Consider the following 20,725-nt stretch of genomic DNA (forward strand, 5'->3'; position numbering starts at 1 on the left):
AGTATGTATCATCCTTTCCTACATCACTGTTGCCACATGTGCTGGTGGCATTTGTGTAAGCTCTATCATACTCCAAAACTAGAAATGCCAAATAGAGTAGTTCCATATTTGCAAATTTCAATTGTGAAGGTTATGAACTCTGTGACATGAAATGGTTTTGGCTTGTATGCAGCATGCTGTCTTGTGTTTAGCATATGATATGGTTCCTTTTTTGGTATACGACATCAGGTCAAATTGTAAGTCTTTGTAGATTTTGTGTATGTGACATGTCGAAAGCAATGTTCCCACTATTATTCATAGTTTAGTTGTGGGTTGACTATGTTGCTGTGGATAGGGACCCAGAATCATGTTGCCAAGTCAGCTTGTCATGGAATAGTTAATTTCATTGCTCTACTAATATGATGGTATTGTAGGTGTGAGATAGGTGGCTTAGCAGGTGTGTGACATAATTGTTATATGGGGTGTAGATTGTATCCTATTACGACATGATGTTGGCACTAACCTGGTTCTACCTGGAGGTGTAGTACTACTAGATGTAATGTTAAAGATGTGTACAGTGTTATGTTAATGTTTTAAAATAATGTAATGACCCTACCTCTCTTTCTTTTTCCCAGCATCAGCTTCAGGAGGCGAAGGAGGTGGGCCATAGCCGAGTGGGAAAGCTGTTGGCCACGGGACCTCAAGTCATCATACCACTGGCACAGAGTGACCCAGTGGCCCAGAAGGTGAGGAGAGGGCCACTGGGCTGACAGGATCTACCTCATCATCCTCAGAATCCTCCTCCAGTGGACATTCCCTGACAGTGGAGGACCCATCTGTGACCACCCCAGCATCACCTTTCTATCACCGCCCTTCCTGTCACTCCCCACCCAATTGGCCATGCCTGCTCACCCAAGAGGATCGGTGTCTCCTTTGTCACGGGCTCCTCTGCCTCAGCACTTGTTAGTCCTGCTGCCCTCAGTGAGGAGGCTCCTGAGGTCAATTTCTGTGGATTCCTTTGTGAATGAAATCCAGGGCCTGGCAACTCAGATACAACAGATACAACAGAGTAATGTGTTCCTGGAGGGCATTCATGGTCCACTCTCTGGCCTACAGGGATCCTTTCAGGCTCTGGCCTCCACACTGATGGCAGCCAGTCACCCTTAGACTCCCGCCCTCCATCCACCTTCCTTTTCTCAATTCCAATTCCCCTTCCTTGACCCAGCCAAAGCACACAAACCGAGAGGCATGCATCCACCTCAACATCCAAGGGTAATGCAGACAAACCAAAGCACCACAGGACACACCCTGGAATATACACAAGGAGCATACACCTGCACACACAGCAGTAGACACAACGTGCCCTGACACACCCAATACCCCCAGCATTCCAGACAGCACTCCAGACACACCAGCTGTCACTACACCAACATTCACAGATTCAGCCAGTACACCTATCCTGCCCACAGACAGCACCCCAGAGACATCTACCACAGCCATCACACCCGCAGACACCACAACCACTGACACTCCTACATGAAACACATCCACCCTACCTGCAGTCACCACCCCAACAGACAGCCACACACCTACCACAGCATCCCCCAGCACCTCCACCCCAAGCCCAAAACACATAAATACCCTCACTCACCCACCCACCAGACACCCACCACACACAAGCATACCTCCCAGAAACACTCACCCAAGACATCCACACCAACATCTCATACAACCACTCACTCTCCCTCCGCACCCAAACCCTTTTGCTATGACCGCCCTTGTGTGTGTAAAAAAGCTTTCCTTTCTGAGTTTGACCTTTTCCCTACTCCTCTCCCCCCAGTGAAACCCCAAAACATGCTCTTTCCCTCCTCAAGGCCATCCCTTCCACCTCAAAGGCCTCCCCTACCTCCCTGCAAGTACCCATGCCCCTCCCCCTCCAGAAGTCTACCCCTCCCAAGAAGATCCAACCCTCTCCCAAGCCTAAACCTAAATCCCCCCTCCAAAGCCAAATCAAAAACCACCCCCTCCCATAGTCTTTCTGCGAGAAGGAGCAGCGGGATGACATCTAGTTATGGTTCAATGGCAGCTCTGGCGAGTATGGCTTCCTGGAGGTGAGTCCTTTTATACAGTTTGTTTCCGCCTGTGTTTCCTGGGTGGTCGGCCGTGGCAGAAATCTTGGCGGTCTACAGCCTCATAATATGTCTGGAGAAAACATGGTCTTTGCCGGCCTGCTGGTGCCTTCAGTCTGTGGTGGCCTGACCGCAGTGGCTGTGCCTGAAGTGCTTAGGCTGTATTCCGTAGGGAATACCGCCAGAGTCATAATTTGGCAGTCTTCTCCGTGTGACTGTCACTGCCAAAATGGTGACCATGGAACCGCCAAAGTCGTAATGAGGCCATATGTCTCAGCAAAGCAGCATACACTTTTTACTTTTTGCACCTTATTCAGTACCCAGCATAAACATTTTATTCTACCAATCCTGCAGGCTTCTGCTATTAGATCCTGTAATATGGGAATAATATACTAATAGCGTCTTGATACACAAGAAATTAGTTCTGCGTTCTAAACTTTAGCTGTTCTAAACTTTAGCTGTACAGCTCTAACAGTGAGAAGAAGATATGAATTGTTAATTAATGCTTGCATTTAAAATAATTGATGGGATGAATTGCTCTAACTGTGTGATTAATCCCGTTTTGGTGTTTTAGTGCAAAATTTATGGTATTTTACTGAATAAATTTGATGACTGATTGAATGGCTTACAATAGACCACTAGCTGATTTTCCAAAATGTAATATTATGAATTTAGCAATGCAAAAACCCTATTAGAAGGGGGGTTTATTTGTCTTAATGGGCATCTGGCCTACAAAACTGACATTTCAATATGGTAATTTAAAGGGGCTTATTGAATACATTTTCACACAAGTCTGGAATTTTGAGAATCATAAAAACGTTTAGTTAGATTGATTTGGAAGAGACCACTATTGGTGCTCACAACCAAGTTTGACAAAATAAATACACTGATATTTGGGAAGGATAGTATGCATCTTTATTGTAAAATTGGATGTGTTTCAGTGAAGGCTGTTTCATCCTCTAAACAATCAGGGGTACTGTTTAATAGCAAATTACGGTGTAAGATGTATCTCGATGCACTGGAAACTAGGGCATTAGCCACGGTGGGGGGGATAAGGAAGTTTAAAAAAAACCTTCTTTAGATTTAGTCATCACTGTGTACAATGCTCCCCACCCAATGGCTATATGGAACAGAGTTTTTTGGTCTTGGTTGTAGGCATGATTGTGAGAAACTGAAAGGAGCATGTCTTAAACAACTCCTTGACCTCCCTTTGTGCTTCATGATCTAGGCTATCAGATTGGAAATTATGCTAAATTCTTGGAATACTATTGCTTCAATCTGCTGCCTACATTTTTGGCATAAAATGATGGTAGCAAACAACACAAAAGTGTCAAAGCTATGTGCCAAAGAAATATGCATCAGTGAGCTAAACTGGGCAAAACTGGTGAGATCAGTTGGTAAAGCTGGCTGGCTTGATTAAAATAGAGAGCTATAAAGTAGAGTAACCACTGAACCTATTGAACAGGGGTAAATCCTATTTACTTTGGTCATGTGAGAGAGTTAAGGCAATGGGCTAAAGGAAGGAATTTGTAATTGTGGGCTAGGAGTGTGTTGGTTTACAGTTCATATTCTGAGTGATTGTAGAAGGTTTATTATCTTTGAGACACTATTTTGCAACAACACTTTAAAAAAAACATCAGACTGTGAGAAGAGCTGAGGCAGCAAGACTTGTATATAATGATTTTTTTTATGTTTCGTGAGCTGTGGCTAGTTTTTATTGGCTCTGTGGAGGGGCAGGGCTTTTTGCTGTACATTTTTTAATGTTATATATTTTTGTATTGTGTGTACTGCTTAGTTTAACAAACCATTGGTTTAAATAAACAATACTTTTACCACTGCTAATCTTGACTTTCCAATACACACCTTCACGAACCCCGTTAACTTCTAACCTGCTAGATAAAAATGACATAAGAAGACTTTCATTAAATTTATCTTTTAGTTGTGTAGGAACTCCACATATCTGATATGATTGGTTTGTAGCTCACCTTAGCTATACAGATCTTTATCTACTCAGCCCCCATGCTTTCCAGTTTTATTTCTTACCTTACTTGTGGCTGTTGTTTAGGTACACAGATCAGCACATTTTAAACTGCCTTAGTAGTAATGATATGCATTTGTGACAAAGGGCAGCTTATTTTTGGTGCTGGCTGTGGTTAAGGTGTACGCTAATTAGTTGCATAGACTCTCCTGTACATTATATTATGATCAGCATATATGAACACTGTAATAAACACCACCACGCCTACTCTAAGCATGGTTCTTCTGATTTTGTGTTTGCTTGACTGGAACCTTGGCTAACTTTGTTGACTCGTTTACCAACCAATGTTACAGGCATGTATTGAAGTACAACACAATTGTATCTCTCTCAACTGTATGCCTTTTATCATAGCATGGCTAGTTAGGTCAGCTTCTATTGTCATTGCTTATTCTGGAGGGGCATAAACATGCCTCCCAATGCAGGAATGTGTATTATAATATTAAATTCATATGAGGGTTTCCCTGCAGAGTTTTATGCCCATGAACTCACACCATTTGTGTGAAACTTCTTTAAAATTTCCCATTTACTCAGGGGTAAAAACTTGCTAAAAGGACTGAGACAGGTTTTGTTGACCAGTGTGTATAAGGGCATATCCAAGAGGGACAATTTTAATTAAAAACAAACTGTAAATATAATGGCCCTCATTATGACATAGGCGGTAAAATCTGCTTACTGCCGTGCAGAAGACCGCCACCACACCGCTGCGGCCGCGGAATTCCGCCACAGCTATTATGACCCACAGTTCGGAATCCGCCAATATTCAGACACCCACACAAGTCCGCCACACCAAAGGTCAGTGATAAACTGGCGAAAACAAAACCTCCACCGTCACGTCAACAGAAATACGCCCACACTATCACGACCCACGAATCCACGCAGCGGTCTTTCAACCGCGGTATTCCATTGGCGGTACACACCGCTGCTCTCAAAATACACACACATCTCCAAAATACAGCCACATTGGACAATTCGAAATACACACACCTGATACACATACACACACCACTCCCACACACTCATTACAATATAAAACACACACCCACAACACCCACAAACCCTTACGACCACAAATCACGAACGAAAGCCAGAGAGAGACACCACCATCAACAACACTAGCATCCACAGGCACACAACACCATCACCCACATAACTTTCACGCACCTCACACAACACACAACACACCACTACATATCAGCACACTTATCACCCCACACACCACTCCACACATCACCTATACCACCCCATGGCACGGCAAAGGAGGAGGAGCTCAGGGTCATGGTGGAGGAAATCGTCCGGGTAGAGCCACAGCTATTCGGATCACAGGTGCAGCACACCTCCATTGCTAGGAAGATGGAGCTATGGCGAAGAATAGTGGACAGGGTCAACGCAGTGGGACAACACCCAAGAAATCGGGAGGACATCAGTGTGAGAAAACAGGGCTGATTGCAGAGGCCCCCTAACTTTTTGCCCCCATTTTCCACTTTTTGCTGGTGTTTTCTTGACTCTGATGGTGCCCTGGGTACTGCTAACCAGTCCCAGGGCCTGTGCTCTGTGTAAAATGGATATGCAAATTAGGCTAATTATAATTGGCTAAGTTAACCTACCTATAAGTCCCTAGTATATGGTAGGGCATGTAGGTTTAGGGACCACAGCATAGATGGTGCACCCATAGGTGCACTGCTGAGGTGCCCAGTGTCATTTTAAAGGCAGGCCTGCCTTGCTGGCTGCTTTTAAATTAAAGTTATATGAAAATTCGACTTTGGAATTAAAAGTAGTTCCAAAGTACTAAACTACCTTATTTTTACATATAAGTCACCCCTAAGGTGTGCCCTATGTGCCCCTAGGGCTGGGTGCCATGTAACTATAAGCAGGGACTTTATAAAAATAGTTTTATAAGCCCTGGTGAGGTAAAAACAGCCAAATTCGTTTTTCCCTCATTGTAGTAAATGGCCTTCATAGGCTAGAATGGGGAGACTTTATTTTAATTTTTAAAGTCTCCTTAAATGATGCATACCAAGAGTTTGGTATCAAATTAATTGTTGTAATAGATCCCACAACTTCCAGTTGTTGGATTTAATATAACTTGTTCAGGTAAAGAGTTTTAAACTTTACCTGAAAAGTTGCCAATTTCAGCCCTGCATTGTTTTTTCTGCTGTGCTCTGATTGGCCAGCCTCGAGCAGCTTGGCCAAGCTGCCTTGATGAGGTGTGAAGTGGCCTGGCTTCACACAAAGGAATGTGCCTGTGGGAAGGAATCTTCCCTCAGCAGATGGTGAGGCAGGAAGGGGGAGGGCTGCCAAACTGGTCTTCAAAGGCAGAGAAGGACATTTGGAGCAACCAGCAACACCCCCACATCCTGCAACCCCAGACAACTAGGTGCCCCCTTGATTAGATTAGGAGAGGGCAGGAGAGGGGTGTGTTTATGATTTTTAGCCACACCAGTGGGTGGGCTCAGCCAGATGTAACCTCCAAAAATCAGATTCAGCCATGATGGATTTTTAGAGAATGTTGCCTCCTGGGATTGATTTTTGCCACACTTCCCAGGAAGTGGTCATCACAGGGGGAAGGACCCTGCACCTGATTGGAGAACCAGGACCCCCCTGCTTTTCACCCAGGAGCAAGGATAAAACTGGCAGACCTGCACCCACACCTCAGTTCCCTACCACATCCAACAAGGAAGAACATCAGAAGAAGAAGGACTGCCCTGCTGGACCCCTGGCCTGCACCTGGAACCTGCACTCAGAAGGACTGCACCAGCTGCACACTTGGGCTTCACCACAAGAAGGACTTTTCCTGGCTTCAACTGGTTCGAGGAGGGACTCCCTGTTTGCTACATGTGAAAATTAGCTAACCAGAGTCCCCTGCACCAACTCCTGAAGATAGCGACCAGCTGACCACTGTCCAGTGGCCAAAAAGGAGTTTGCGCCAGGTGCATTCTGGGAGTTGTAGTCCACACCCCCCCAAGGACCATCTCAGAACTTCTGGACTCTTGGGGTGAGCTGTGGACCTCAAAAGAACCTTAAAAAGGACATCTGGGAGAAGCCCCAGAAGTTTGGAGAAGTTTATGGAGCTTTTTTTCAAAAGTTCTCCAGAGTTACCGACCCGCCGCAGCAACTCTAGCCGGCTTGCCTAACCGCGACCCGGCCTGATTTGCTGGTTCGTCCCGGTAAAGAAAATCTCCGAAAAAGAGACTAAGTCCGAAGGTAAAAAGTTGACCGGGACCTCCCAGCCAGCGTATCCGAGGAGGGCTCCATGGACGTCGGATCAAGATCCAAGTTTACCCCGGTCGAAGGATTTTCACCTCGAAAAAACGACTAAGTCCGAAGGTAAAAATCTCCACCGAGGATTCCCGCATCGCGTATCCGGAGAAGGGCTCCAGGAGGTCGGATTGGACTGGCAGGTTCGTCCCGCTGAAGAAAATCTTCGAAAAAAAGACCAAGTGTGAAGGTAAACTTTTAACCGAGGCCTCCCGCGGTCTGTAGCCGAGCAGGGCTCCATCGCGGTCGGCCTTAAACTTTGACTTTGCACTGGTCGAGGTGCAACCAGATGACCCGATTGGCGCTTTTTGTTTCTAGGCGCTAAAAAAAAAATAATTCTTTAAAAATTCATATCTAAGGTTCCCCTTATCCGATTTTATTCGTTTTGGTGTCATTTTAAAGATAAAAATATAATCTATTGTTATAAATTGGTTTTGGATTTTTAAACTGTTTCCTGTGTTTTATTTAATTACTGTTTTGTGATATTTGAATGCTTTACACTCTGTCTCCTAAGTTAAGCCTTGACGCTCGTTGCCAAGCTACCAAGGGTTTCGCTGGGGTTAATTTACTGAGACCTAACTGGACCTTAGTGGAGGTTAGTGGCCTATTGCTAAGTGTAGGTACCTACCTGCCCTTACCAATAACTCATTTTCCAACAATCAGGAAGAGGTGGAACGACCTACGGGGGAAGGTGCGTTACGTGGTCTCCAGACACCACCTGGCGATTCAGCGGACTGGCGGCGGACCACAACTTCCTCCCCCACAACTAACAACATGGGAGGAGCAGGTCTTGGCGATTCTGCCTCCTGAGGGCCTTGCAGGAGTAGGTGGAGGAATGGACTCTGGTAAGTCAAAGCTTTACTATTACATCCCCCACCCTACCTGCATGCCAGCACATAACCCCACCCTCACACTCACCCCATCACTCCTACTCCTCACAAATGTCCCACTATCACAAACCACCCATCCCAACACCAAGCCCTGCATGCAACACCAAAGAATAGACACCCATTAGTAAAGGATGCCCACTGCACATACCCATACACCCCCCTAAACCATCATCACACAAGGTCCCACACAGGAATGCTAGCACTGGGGTACACAGTCACCCACCCATTGCAAACCTTAACACACACAGATGCAATAATCATGTTTTTATACCCCTGCAGGACCCCTACCCAACGTCACCGGACAGAAGGGTCCACACATGTCCACACCACCAACAGAAGAGGCCCACAGTGATGACAGCACCTCTGTCCAACTGGATCTAGATGACCAGCCCGGCCCATCGGGGACCTCGGGACAGTCGGTTCCCCACACCCAGTCACAGGCCACTATAGAGCTTCCCCCTCTGGAAACACCAGCACAGCACCCACCTAGCGGACCCATACATCCGTCCTCAGGACACGTCAATCAGCAGTGTGTCCACCACTACAGGGAACCCAGGCTAAACCACCACCCCAACAACAACAGGGACCTGGGGGGGGCAGTGGTAGTGGGCACACAGTCCAGGGGACGGAGGCCCAGGAACACAGGGGAACTGTTAGGGCTGCTGTGCGACAGGGGGCAGACAGGCCAAGGGAACCCACTCTCCACGATGCCCTCTCCTCCATCATGGGAGCCTACCACCACTCCCAGGAGACGATGGGAATGGTACTGGCCAAGTTTCAGGAGACCCAGCGCCTGCAGGAGGAACAGTATATGGGCTTCAGGCAGGAACTCAGAACCATCAATTCCACCCTGGGCACCATCGTAGGGGTGCTGAAGGAAGTACTCAACACCAGGAGGGACACTGTGGCAATACAAGGGGCCCCTGACACTAGCCTGGACAACTGCCCACCACCTCTGCCGGCGCTAGTGCACAGGAGGCACCGCCACAGGACCACCACACCAGCACCCCACCCCCTGCAGATGGAGAACCACCTCGCAAACGGTCCCTGAGATCCAGGACAAAGACAGAGAACGATGCCAAGACCCCCGGCAAGAAATGAGACCACCCTGATTGTCATCCTACTGTCCCACTTTGTCACCCTGTCCATCCTCAAACTGCCCTAGCTCCACTTCCTATGCCCATTTGGGCAAAGCACCTGTGAGAATATTAGACTGAACTCTGCCATGGACATTCCTCCACCATCACCATTCACCATTTTACAACCCCCTCCAATATTAAGCACTTAAATAAACACCCTTAAAGCACAAAAAACATCTGGAGTCTGTCTGTGATTTCGGAATACTGTATTAGCAATAACTGTGGCAAAAAGCTTTTTCATTGGTAATGGCAACATACCTATGTCACACAGCTCTAGTCCATGAGGAATCAAAGCAGATGTCACAGAGTGGGACCCAGATACGTGAAATCGTAAGGGAAAGTGACAACTCAGTGACCATACACTGGGTGAAAACGACAGACAGTAGAGAGGTAGTAGTGTTTAAGTACATGTAGTAGGCAGGTTTGTATTCTTACCTGTGTGTCACTGGAAATATTGCTGGATCACTGAGTCCCTGTTGTCCATGTCTTCTCCCTCTGCTTCCTCGTCTTCACTGTCCACAGGCTCCACAGCTGCAACAACACCGCCATCTGGACCATCCTCCTGCAGAAAGGGCACCTCTCGTCACAAAGCCAAGTTGTGAAGCATACAGCAGGCCACAATGATCTGGCACACCTTCTTTGGTGAGTAGAATAGGGAACCACCTGTCATATAGAGGCACCTGAACCTGGCCTTCAGGAGGCCGAAGGTCCGCTCGATCCTCCTCCTATTTCGCCCATGGGCCTCATTGTAGCGTTCTTCTGCCCTTGTCCTGGGATTCCTCACTGGGGTCAGTAGCCATGACAGGTTGGGGTAACCAGAGTCACCTGCAAATGGCGAGGGACAACTGTTAGACACACACTAACCTGGAGATATATCCCCAGACCCAGACAACCATTCCCGCTGACTAGCTTCCAGGTGCTCACCTAATAGCCACACACGGTGCCTCTGGAGTTGACCCATCACATGAGGGATGCTGCTATTCCGCAGGATGTAAGCGTCATGCACTGAGCCAGGGAACATGGCATTCACATGGGAGATGTACTGGTCTGCCAAACATACCATCTTTACATTCATCGAATGATAACTCTTCCGGTTTCTGTACACCTGTTCACTCCTGTGGGGGGCACCAAAGCCACATGTGTCCCATCAATGGCACCTATGATGTTGGGGATATGTCCCAGGGCATAGAAATCAACTTTCACTGTAGGCAAATCCTCCAACTGAGGGAAAACGATGTAGCTCCGCATGTGTTTCAGCAGGGCAGACAACACTCTGGACAACGCGTTGGAAAACCTAGGCTGGGACATCCCTGATGCTATGGCCACTGTTGTTTGAAATGACCCACTTGCAGGGAAATGGAGCACTGACAGCACCTGCACTTGAGGGGGATGCCTGCGGGATGGCGGATAGCTGACATCAAGTCTGGCTCCAACTGGGTACACAGTTGTGGCACGGTCAAGCCTGTATGTCATTATCACATGTCTTTCCTCCATTGTCGACTGGTCCACCAACGGTCGGTACACCGGAGGATGCTGCCATATCCTCACATGTACCAGCGAGCGGACAGTGCCTATGAAGGACAACAGCGAGCACAGAGTCAAACAACTCAGAGGTACGTACCCACAGCTTACATAAAACACCATTCATACTCAAAAAGTGGTCTGAATGTGTGTAGGGTCTAGGCCTAGGTATGTGTGACGCAGTTGAAAATGAAGCCATGTGGGTCCCTGAAATGGCAGCTGCCTGACCTCTAAAGTGGGACAATGGGATGTGAGGTAACTGCGCTGGTGTTGTACACCGTCGCGGTAGGCGGTCGAAGACAGCGGCGCAATGCTGCGTTGGTTAACATTGGACCCTATGGGTCCCAGGAGCCAATGACGATGTATGCCGGCAGTGACGGTACACACCGCCGCGGACTTGACCGCCATTTTCTATCTGTTCAATCACTCGATACCTGATCTTCGACAGGAGAGGACCTACACTGCAAGTGCTGCTGTGACCTCGGTCTGGAAGAGACAATGGCTCGAGTGTCTGGGGAAAGGGCCCCTGCCTTCACATCGGAGGAGTTGGAGAAACTCATGGACGGGGTCCTCCCCCAGTACACGCTACTCTACGGTCCTCCAGACAAACAGGTAAGTACACTGGGAGCATGATATATGGGCTATGCCTGTGTGGAGAGGGGTGGATGTAAGAAGGAAGGGGGGAGAGTGCGGCGTGCATGGAACGACGGTGAGTGCATGTGCCACATGGAAAGGGTAGGGATGGGGGCCAATCACTTTGACGGTGCAGTTGGTAATAAGTTTCTCTTCCCCCGGTACAAATCATGTAGGTCAGCGCCCACCAGAAAAAACATATTTGGCGTGCCATCGCCAAGGACGTCCGAACCCTGGGGGTCTACCACAGACGGAGCACCCACTGCCAGAAAAGATGGGAGGACATTCGGCGCTGGAGCAAGAAGACGACGGAGGCTCAGCTGGGGATGGCCTCCCAATGTGGGAGGGGTGCCCCTCGCACCATGACCCCCCTGATGTTCAGGATCCTGGGGGTGGCGTTCCCGGAGTTGGATGGGCGCCTGAGGGCATCACAGCAGCCACAAGGGGGTGAGCATTCTGCTGACTTTGCACGCAGTGGAGGTGTCTGGGTGGGGGAGGTGGGCTGCGGGTTTCCCTAGGCCAGGGCAAGTTCCGTAGGCAAGGTCCCTCCGTAAGGCAGGCCATGTGGCACCCCACCCACCTCTGTAGAGTGACAACTACACCTAGTCATGCCCCTGTGTCATCTATGTGTGCAGATGTCGTCTATAGCCTTGTAGGCCATTTCCCAGGAATTGAACAGTGGAGCCCATGAGCGCAGCGTAGTGCAGGGGGCTTCTGTGTCTGTCGTGTCCGCCAACGGTAGCGGTAATGCATGCACTCAACATGTCTTTCTTCTGTCGTCGTCCCCCTTTTTGTGGTCTCCCTGTTCTTGTGTGCATTAGCATCATCAGGCAGAGGAGCAGTGGCACCGTAGCACCAGTGGGCTGCATCCCACATGGCCATGGAGGGCCACACTACGGAATTGGAATTCACCCATGGGACAGAGGGCGAAGAAGGCGGGGACAGGAGCTGAGACCAGTGGCACGGACTTGTCCTCTGATGGGAGCTCCCTTGTGGTGGCGGCAACATCTGTGCCCCCGCATCTAAAGTTACAGCCGCCACCCCCCCTTCCTGCACCGCCCTCCCAGCAGCCCCTCAGCCTTCGCCCCGTGCCCGCTCACCCGGGAGGGTGGGCACCACCTTCGCCCCAGGCACGTCAGGCCCTGCCCCAGTCACCACTGCTGCCCTCAGTGAGGAGGCCATTGACCTCCTCAGGTCCCTCACTGTTGGGCAGTCTACCATTTTGAATGCCATCCAGGGTGTAGAAAGGCAGTTGCAACAAACCAATACATTCCTGAAGGGCATTCCTTCTGGTCAGGCAGCTCTTCAGTGAGCTTTTCAAACTCTGGCCTCAGCACTGATGGCAGCCATTGTCCCTGTGTCTAGCCTCGCCCCTCCAGCTTCCTCCAACCCAACCCAATCCCCTGTACCCTTACAGACCAGCATGCACACACGTCAACACACAAGGGAAGCTCAGGAAAACATAAGCACCACACACCCCACAGGCACTCACGCAAGCATCACACACATGCAGACACACCAACATCCACTGCCTCCACTGTGTCCCCCTCCTCCTCGCCTCCATCCCTGTCTCGTCTACACTCACACCTGCATGCACCACCTCTACAGCCACTATGCCTTTCTCCAGCACACCCACCACCATACTCTGCTCACGAGCAGTCACCACCCCCACTACCATTCACCTGTCCCCTGTGTCCTCTTCCAGTGTGTCTGTGACGCCCCCTCCGAAGATACACAAACGCAGGCACACACCCACCCAACAGCCATCCACCTCACGACAGCCTCCAGCGCATGCACCTTCACCCAAAGTCAGAAAACGAATACCTCCTACAACCACACCCTCTTCCTCCACTCCCAAACCCCCTCCAGCTACCCGTCCCAGTGTGTCAAAAAAACTATTCCTGTCCAACCTTGACCTCTTTCCCACACCTCCCCCACCCCGTCCGTCTCATAGGTCCCGAACTAGCACCTCAGCCACAACATCTCTGGGAGCAGTGGTGCCTATAATCACCGGAATCTGGAGTGCACCGCCCACCAGGGCAGCCAGTGTTGCATGGAGCCACAGCACAGACAGTCCCCCACCTGTCAAGCATCAGAAGTTGGCCAGTGCCCGGCGGGAGAGGGGGAAGACTCCAGCCACCAAAGCCGCTCCAAGGGGTCCCGGTGGGAGTGTGGAGTCAGCTGTGACACTTTCCAAGGTGGGGAAGGGCCACAAGAAACCCGGCAAGTCTGGGAAGAGCTGCACGGCGGAGAAGACCGCCATCATCCCCGCTGCCCAGGAGGCCACCGCCAGCACAAGCCCAGCTGCCCAGGAGGCCACTGCCAGCACCAGCGCAGCTGCCCAGGAGGCCACCGCCAGCACAAGCCCAGTTGCCAGGAGGCCACCGCCAGCACAAGCCCAGTTGCCCAGGAGGCCACCGCCAGCACAAGCCCAGCTGCCCAGGAGGCCACCGCCAGCACAAGCCCCGCTGGGCCATGAAGGACTGCCAGCACAAGCCCCGCTGGGCCATGAAGGACTGCCAGCACAAGCCCCGCTGGGCCATGAAGGACTGCCAGCACAAGCCCCGCTGGGCCATGAAGGACTGCCAGCACAAGCCCCGCTGGGCCATGAAGGACTGCCAGCACAAGCCCCGCTGGGCCATGAAGGACCGCCTGCAAAAGCCACGCTGGGCCATGAAGGTCCGCCAGCAGCGGAGTCCCTGCAATGGAGACCGCCGTCTCAAGCACCGCTGAACAGGGCACCGCCGTCTCAAGCACCGCTGAACAGGGCACCGCCGTCTCAAGCACCGCTGAACAGGGCACCGCCGTCTCAAGCACCGCTGAACAGGGCACCGCCGTCTCAAGCCCCGCTGAACAGGGCACCGCCGTCTCAAGCCCCACTGAACAGGGCACCGCCATCTCAAGCACCACTGAACAAGGCACCGCCGCCTCAAGCACCGCTGGCCCATGAGCGCCAAGGGCTGAGTCCGTCACGGGCAGAATGAAGCACTCTGGGCACCATGCCCCCTCCAGAACCAGTGGAGAGATCCATCCACTACCTCTGTCCTTAGCAGGATGAAGCACTCTGGGCACCATGCCCCCTCCAGTACCAGTGGAGAGATCCATCCACTACCTCTGTCCTTAGCAGGATGAAGCACTCTGGGCACCATGCCTCCTCCAGAACCAGTGGAGAGATCCATCCACTACCTCTGTCCTTAGCAGGATGAAGCACTCTGGGCACCATGCCCCCTCCAGAACCAGTGGAGAGATCCATCCACTACCTCTGTCCTTAGCAGGATGAAGCACTCTGGGCACCATGCCCCTCCAGAACCAGTGGAGACTGTTATCCACTTGAGAGACTGTGGCTTTGCACTCCCCAGGATGGAACAGTGGGCAAGCCACCCACTGCAGAGACTTGAGAGACTGTGGCTTTGCACTCCCCAGGATGGAACAGTGGGCAAGCCACCCACTGTAGAGACTTGAGAGACTGTGGCTTTGCACTCCCCAGGATTGAACAGTGGGCATGTGGCCCCCTCGTGGATTTGGCGTCGTGAACTCAACCGGCTGAGGTGCCCCCCCTGAGGTGCCTGTTTTATTGCTCTCTGATGCCCCTGCAGTGTTCTCTCCGTCATGGTAGGGGATCTTGTGTGGGCCTCGCCCATACCGTGTGGGCCCAGTGTTCCACAGACTTAATTGGAGCACTACCTGAACTACTATGCTTGGTATATATTTTGTACATGGTGTATATATATATATTTTTGCCTACTTGATTTTCATATATTACAATGGTTACACTCATTTTCTATTGTCTTTGCATTCTTCCGGGGGGATTGGGGGTGTAACTGTGATGTATTAATATGCATTAGTATGTGTGTTGTAGTGGGTGAGGGTGGGGGTGTTGCGTGTGTGTGTCCCTGTTTTTTCCCCTCCCCCCTCCCCTGTGTCGTATGTGCAGTACTCACCGTGGTCTTCGCCGCCGGCGTTCGTGCTCCTGGTAGAGGAGCAGGAAGACTATCGCAGGTAGAATTTGGAGTTCTGGGTCCATGGTGTCCTCGTTCCTCGTGGGGTGTGTAGAGGTGAGCGTTTTCCCTTCGGAATCCTGTTTCCACTGTGTTTTTATCCGCGGTGAATCCGCCCCGGAAAAGGTGGCGGATTGGTGGGTTGTAATAGTGTGGGCGGTACATTGTCTCCCGCCTGTCTGTTGGCGGTGACCGCCGCGCTGTTTGTTTGTACCGCCGTGGCGGAGTGTTAAAGTGGCTGTCATTGTTGGCGGTTTCCGCCACGGTCGTAATTGCAAATATTTTTCCACCGGCCTGTTGGGGGTCTTACAGCTGCTTTAACACCGTCCGCCAGGGTTGTAATGACCACTAATGTGTGTGTTCCTACAAAGTGATGTCATAGTTTAAAGAGGAACTAAGAGAAAACAAGTTGTCCCCAAGTGGGCTATTTCTGCATTATACTCTCTACTCTCTCCTGTAAGACCTCTTCATGGCACCTTCGCATTTAGTATCATTTAAAAATGCTAGGCACCTATGGGCTGGGTTTCATGTATATTTCTAGAGATGATGAGTGGGTTTTTACCCATGGTATCTGCTGTGTGGTTACAGTACTTGGTGTGCTATGCCACAAAAGGAGAAGTTACTGGTTGGGAGAGTCTGTTGTGTGGCTATGGTAGATCAGGCACAGGATTTGTTGCCAAGTTGCTTATCTTTGCACATGCTCTCTGCAGTTGTACTAGAGTTGCTTGCAAAGGTGTCATCTGACAGCTCTTGTGCTGGTGTTTAATTTGCAGCACATTGGTGCTGATTTATCAAGACTTTGCACAAAAGCAAAGTAACAAAAAGAAATGGAAATCAGCACAAAGTTATGATAAACTAATCACTTTCCAGCACACACAAAATTTGTTGTGTGCTGAAAAGTAGCCTCAAAGTGAAGAAAGTAGTGCTTTGCGTTACTTTGTTCTACCCTGCGTTAAGGGACGCCCCATGGCCCATAATGGCATACTCATGCAACCACCCATTTTTTTAACCTCTTAGCTGCTGGGCCTTTCCCCCCCCAGTGCTGAGCCCTTTTTTGGCTATTTGGGGTAGTTTGCGCTTAGGGCTTCATAACTTTTTGTCCACATAAGCTAACCACGCCAAATTTGCGTCCTTTTTTCCCAACATCCTATGGATTCTAATGGTACCCAGAGCTTGTGGTTTCCCCTGGAGGAGACCAAGAAAATAGCCAAAATACAGTGAAAATTTTGTTTTTTCCAAAAAAATGGGAAAAAAGGGCTGCCGAAGAAGGCTTGTGGTTTTTTCCCTGAAAATGCCATCAACAAAGGGTTTCTGGTGCTGAAATCACTAACTTCCCACCTTTCAGGAACGGGCAGACTTGAATCAGAAAACCACATTTTTCAACACAAATTTGGCATTTTACTGGGACATACCCCATTTTTACTATATTTGGTGCTTTCAGCCTCCTTCCAGCTAGTGACGGGAATGGGTGTGAAACCAATGCTGGATCCCGGAATGCTAAACATTTCTGAAAACTAGACAAAATTCTGAATTCAGCAAGGGGTCATTTGTGTAGATCCTACAAGGTTTTCGTACAGAAAATAACAGCTGAAATAAACAAATATTGAAATTGAGCTGAAAACAACAGCCATTTTTCTTTATGTTTTACTCTGTAACTTTTTCCTGCGATGTCAGATTTCTGAAAGCAATATACCGTTTTGTCTGCTGGACTCTTCTGGTTGCGGGGATATAAAGGGCTTGTAGGTTCATCAAGAACCCTAGGTACCCAGAGCCAATAAATGAGCTGCACCCTGCAGTTGGTTTTCATTCTATACTGGGTATACAGCAATTCATTTGCTGAAATATGAAGAGTGAAAAAGAGGTATCAAGAAAACCTTTGCATTTCCAAAATGGGATCAAGATAAGGTTTTGAGGAGCAGTGGTTATTTGCACATCGCTGAATTCCGAGGTGCCCATACTAGCATGTGAATTGCAGGGCATTTCTCAAATAGACGTCTTTTTTACACACTCTCTTGTATTTGGAAGGAAAAAATGTAGAGAAAGATAAGGGGCAATAACACTTGTTTTACTATTCTATGTTCCCCCAAGTCTCCCGATAAAAATGATACCTCACTTGTGTGGGTAGGCCTAGTGCCCGCGACAGGAAATGCCCCAAAACACAACATGGACACATCGATTTTGTTTTTATAGAAAACAGAGCTGTTTTTTCCAAAGTGCCAACCTGTAGATTTTGGCCTCTAGCTCAGCCGGCACCTAGGGAAACCTACCAAACCTGTGCATTTCTGAAAACTAGAGACCTAGGGGAATCCAAGGAGGGGTGACTTGCGGGGCTCGGACCAGGTTCTGTTACCCAGAATCCTTTGCAAACCTCAAAATTTGGCTAAAAAAAACACATGTTCCTCACATTTCGGTGACAGAAAGTTCTGGAATCTGAGAGGAGCCACAAATTTCCTTCCACCCAGCGTTCCCCCAAGTCTCCCGATAAAAATGATACCTCACTTGTGTGGGTAGGCCTAGCGCCCGCGACAGGAATAGATCACACAAGGGTCAATGGTAGTCATTGCTTGAGGTCTACTGTTAACCCTGGAGTGATTCATTCCTGAAGCATGCACTAGGTGCAGGCACACAAGCGGGGTTGTGTTTTTATCAGGACAAGTGGGGAAACACTGGGTGGTAGGAATTTTGAGGATCCCTGCAGATCCCTGGACTTCTGCTCATTGAAATGCAAGGAAATGTGTTTTTTAAGCACATAGGGGGTTATTCTAACTTTGGAGGAGTGTTAATCCGTCCCAAAAGTGACGGTAAAGTGACGGATATACCACCAGCCATATTACGAGTTCCATAGGATATAATGGACTCGTAATACGGCTGGTGGTAAATCCGTCACTTTTCCGTCACTTTTGGGACGGATTAACACCTCCTCCAAAGTTAGAATAACCCCCATAATGTAATTTCAAGGGGATTCTGGGTGAAGGAAAACTGGTGAGAGCCATGCAAGTCCTGCACCCTTGGACTCCCCTGGTACTAGTTTGTTAAAGTTAACCCACCACTCACACTGGTTGGTTTTAGCACCACCAGAAATTATGGTTTCAAAGCATGATTACTTATCAAAGTATCTGAATATTGAAACCAAGCCTTCTGAAGGTGGGCCATAAAGCCGCGTCCAGGCACCAACCTCTTTATGGTCCATTCACACGCCATTCACGCACAACAAACAACCCTTTCATATCGCCAGCCATGGGCCCAATCCAATCAATCACTCCACTCACATTAACTTACCGCTGCCAGACAAGGGCCCATCACATTTACACGCCACAGAACGGAATAAGTTTGACTACATTTTACCACCTGTCAAGTAACTGCCTCCTTCTTCCTTAACATGAAAAAAAATGCATGCGTAACAAACCTTTACTATGACTCCTGTGACAGCCACCTGAGGCTCAGGAAGACATGTTTTTCATGCGCCTTTAACGCACTCTCTGCGCTAAATCCAACTCCTTCCAGGTTGGGGATGCAAGTTGGGGGTGTCCGAGTATGCCGTACAAAGCGATTCCTCGAACTGAGTGTGCATATCTACCTTTGAAACTAAGGGAGACATGCTGGGGATTTCTCATGCTGTTACCTAAAGAGAAGGTCATAGGCTACCTGCCTCCTTCTTCCTTAACATTACCAAATGCATGCGTAACAAACCTTTACTAATGACTCCTGTGACAGCCACCTGAGGCTCAGGAAGACATGTTTTTCATGCGCCTTTAACGCACTCTCTGTGCTAAATCCAACTCCTTCCAGTTTGTGGATGCAAGTTGGGGGTGTCCGAGTATGCCGTACAAAGCGATTCCTCGAACTGAGTGAGCATATCTACCTTTGAAACTAAGGGAGACATGCTGGGGATTTCTCATGATGTTCCCTAAAGAGAAGGTCATAGGCTATGGAAAAGGGTAGTGTTTGGTACATAGGGGAGTCCATGAGAACGTAGCATATGTCCCAGCCAACATTATGTGCAGTGATGTGACTATAATGCACTTATACAGCAAACTGAACATCTACTAAGTTCTGATGGAGGATGAACATGAAAAGCAGGTCAAACACTGACCTATACAAGTCATTCTCCTTCAGTGCTGGGATGGCGCCAATGGGTTTGAATCCATAGGTGTAGATGATGTACATCTGTACTACCTTTACTATCTGCCTTCTACCTGTGCAATAACCCTGTGAAGGCACTCCTACCATAAGCTTTCCTTACCCATCCATGTCTCTGTTCTCATCAGAGTCCTGGCTAATCCTGTATAATAGCCAAGTGAACCTATACTAGTTTGTGGAAGCAAGTTGGGGGCTTCCAAGTATGCCCTACAAAGTGATTCCTCGAACTGAGAGAACATATCTACTGTTGAAAGTAAGGTAGACATGCAGGTGAAGAAAGGGTACTCCATGGCAATGTGGCATATGTTCTGTCCACTAGTATATGCAGTAGGGAGAAGAAAATGCATGTTAATTGAACAGTACACCGACCACGCCAAAAGGAAGTCCATGATGAAGTAAAATTCTGTGGCTCCTTGCCTAACGAAGCAGTGGCCCATGGACGTTCGGTATCCATGCACTGCCACTGAAAGGATTACCCAACAGCAGCTCAACCTCAGTCGATTTCCCAGAACTTTGCTTTAGTATGATACAACGTAAAGCAAGTAGGGATACAGAGGCCTGGTTGTGATGGACACTGGGGACAGTAATACCGACTCTCCTGCCGCTTTCCATGCTTTGAGCACACTTTACAGCGACGACATGGACGATCCTTTTTGGGTGTTTTAGGTATGCGATCAGCAAAGTGTCGCTCCTGCAGCCTTGCCACATCCTCCAGAACATATGAGGTGGAGGCTGCTGCTTCTTCTGTAACAGCAGTGAGGCTTTCAATTACAGACAACTGGAAGTCAAGGAAAGTCATGAGTCTTCCTGTTGTTGTCTGACGGTAAACAACATACGCATTATATGTTGCCATCTGAATCAGGTGGGTAAACAGTTTCTTGTACCAAGTGCGAGTTTTACGACACGCATTGTATGGTTGAAGACCCTGGTCGTTCTTGTCCACTCCACCCATGTACTTATTGTAATCGAGTATTCAGATGGGCTTGTGGACTTCGGCCATCTG

This window comes from Pleurodeles waltl, chromosome 5, assembly GCF_031143425.1.
Source record: "Pleurodeles waltl isolate 20211129_DDA chromosome 5, aPleWal1.hap1.20221129, whole genome shotgun sequence".
Taxonomy (NCBI): Eukaryota; Metazoa; Chordata; class Amphibia; order Caudata; family Salamandridae; genus Pleurodeles; species Pleurodeles waltl.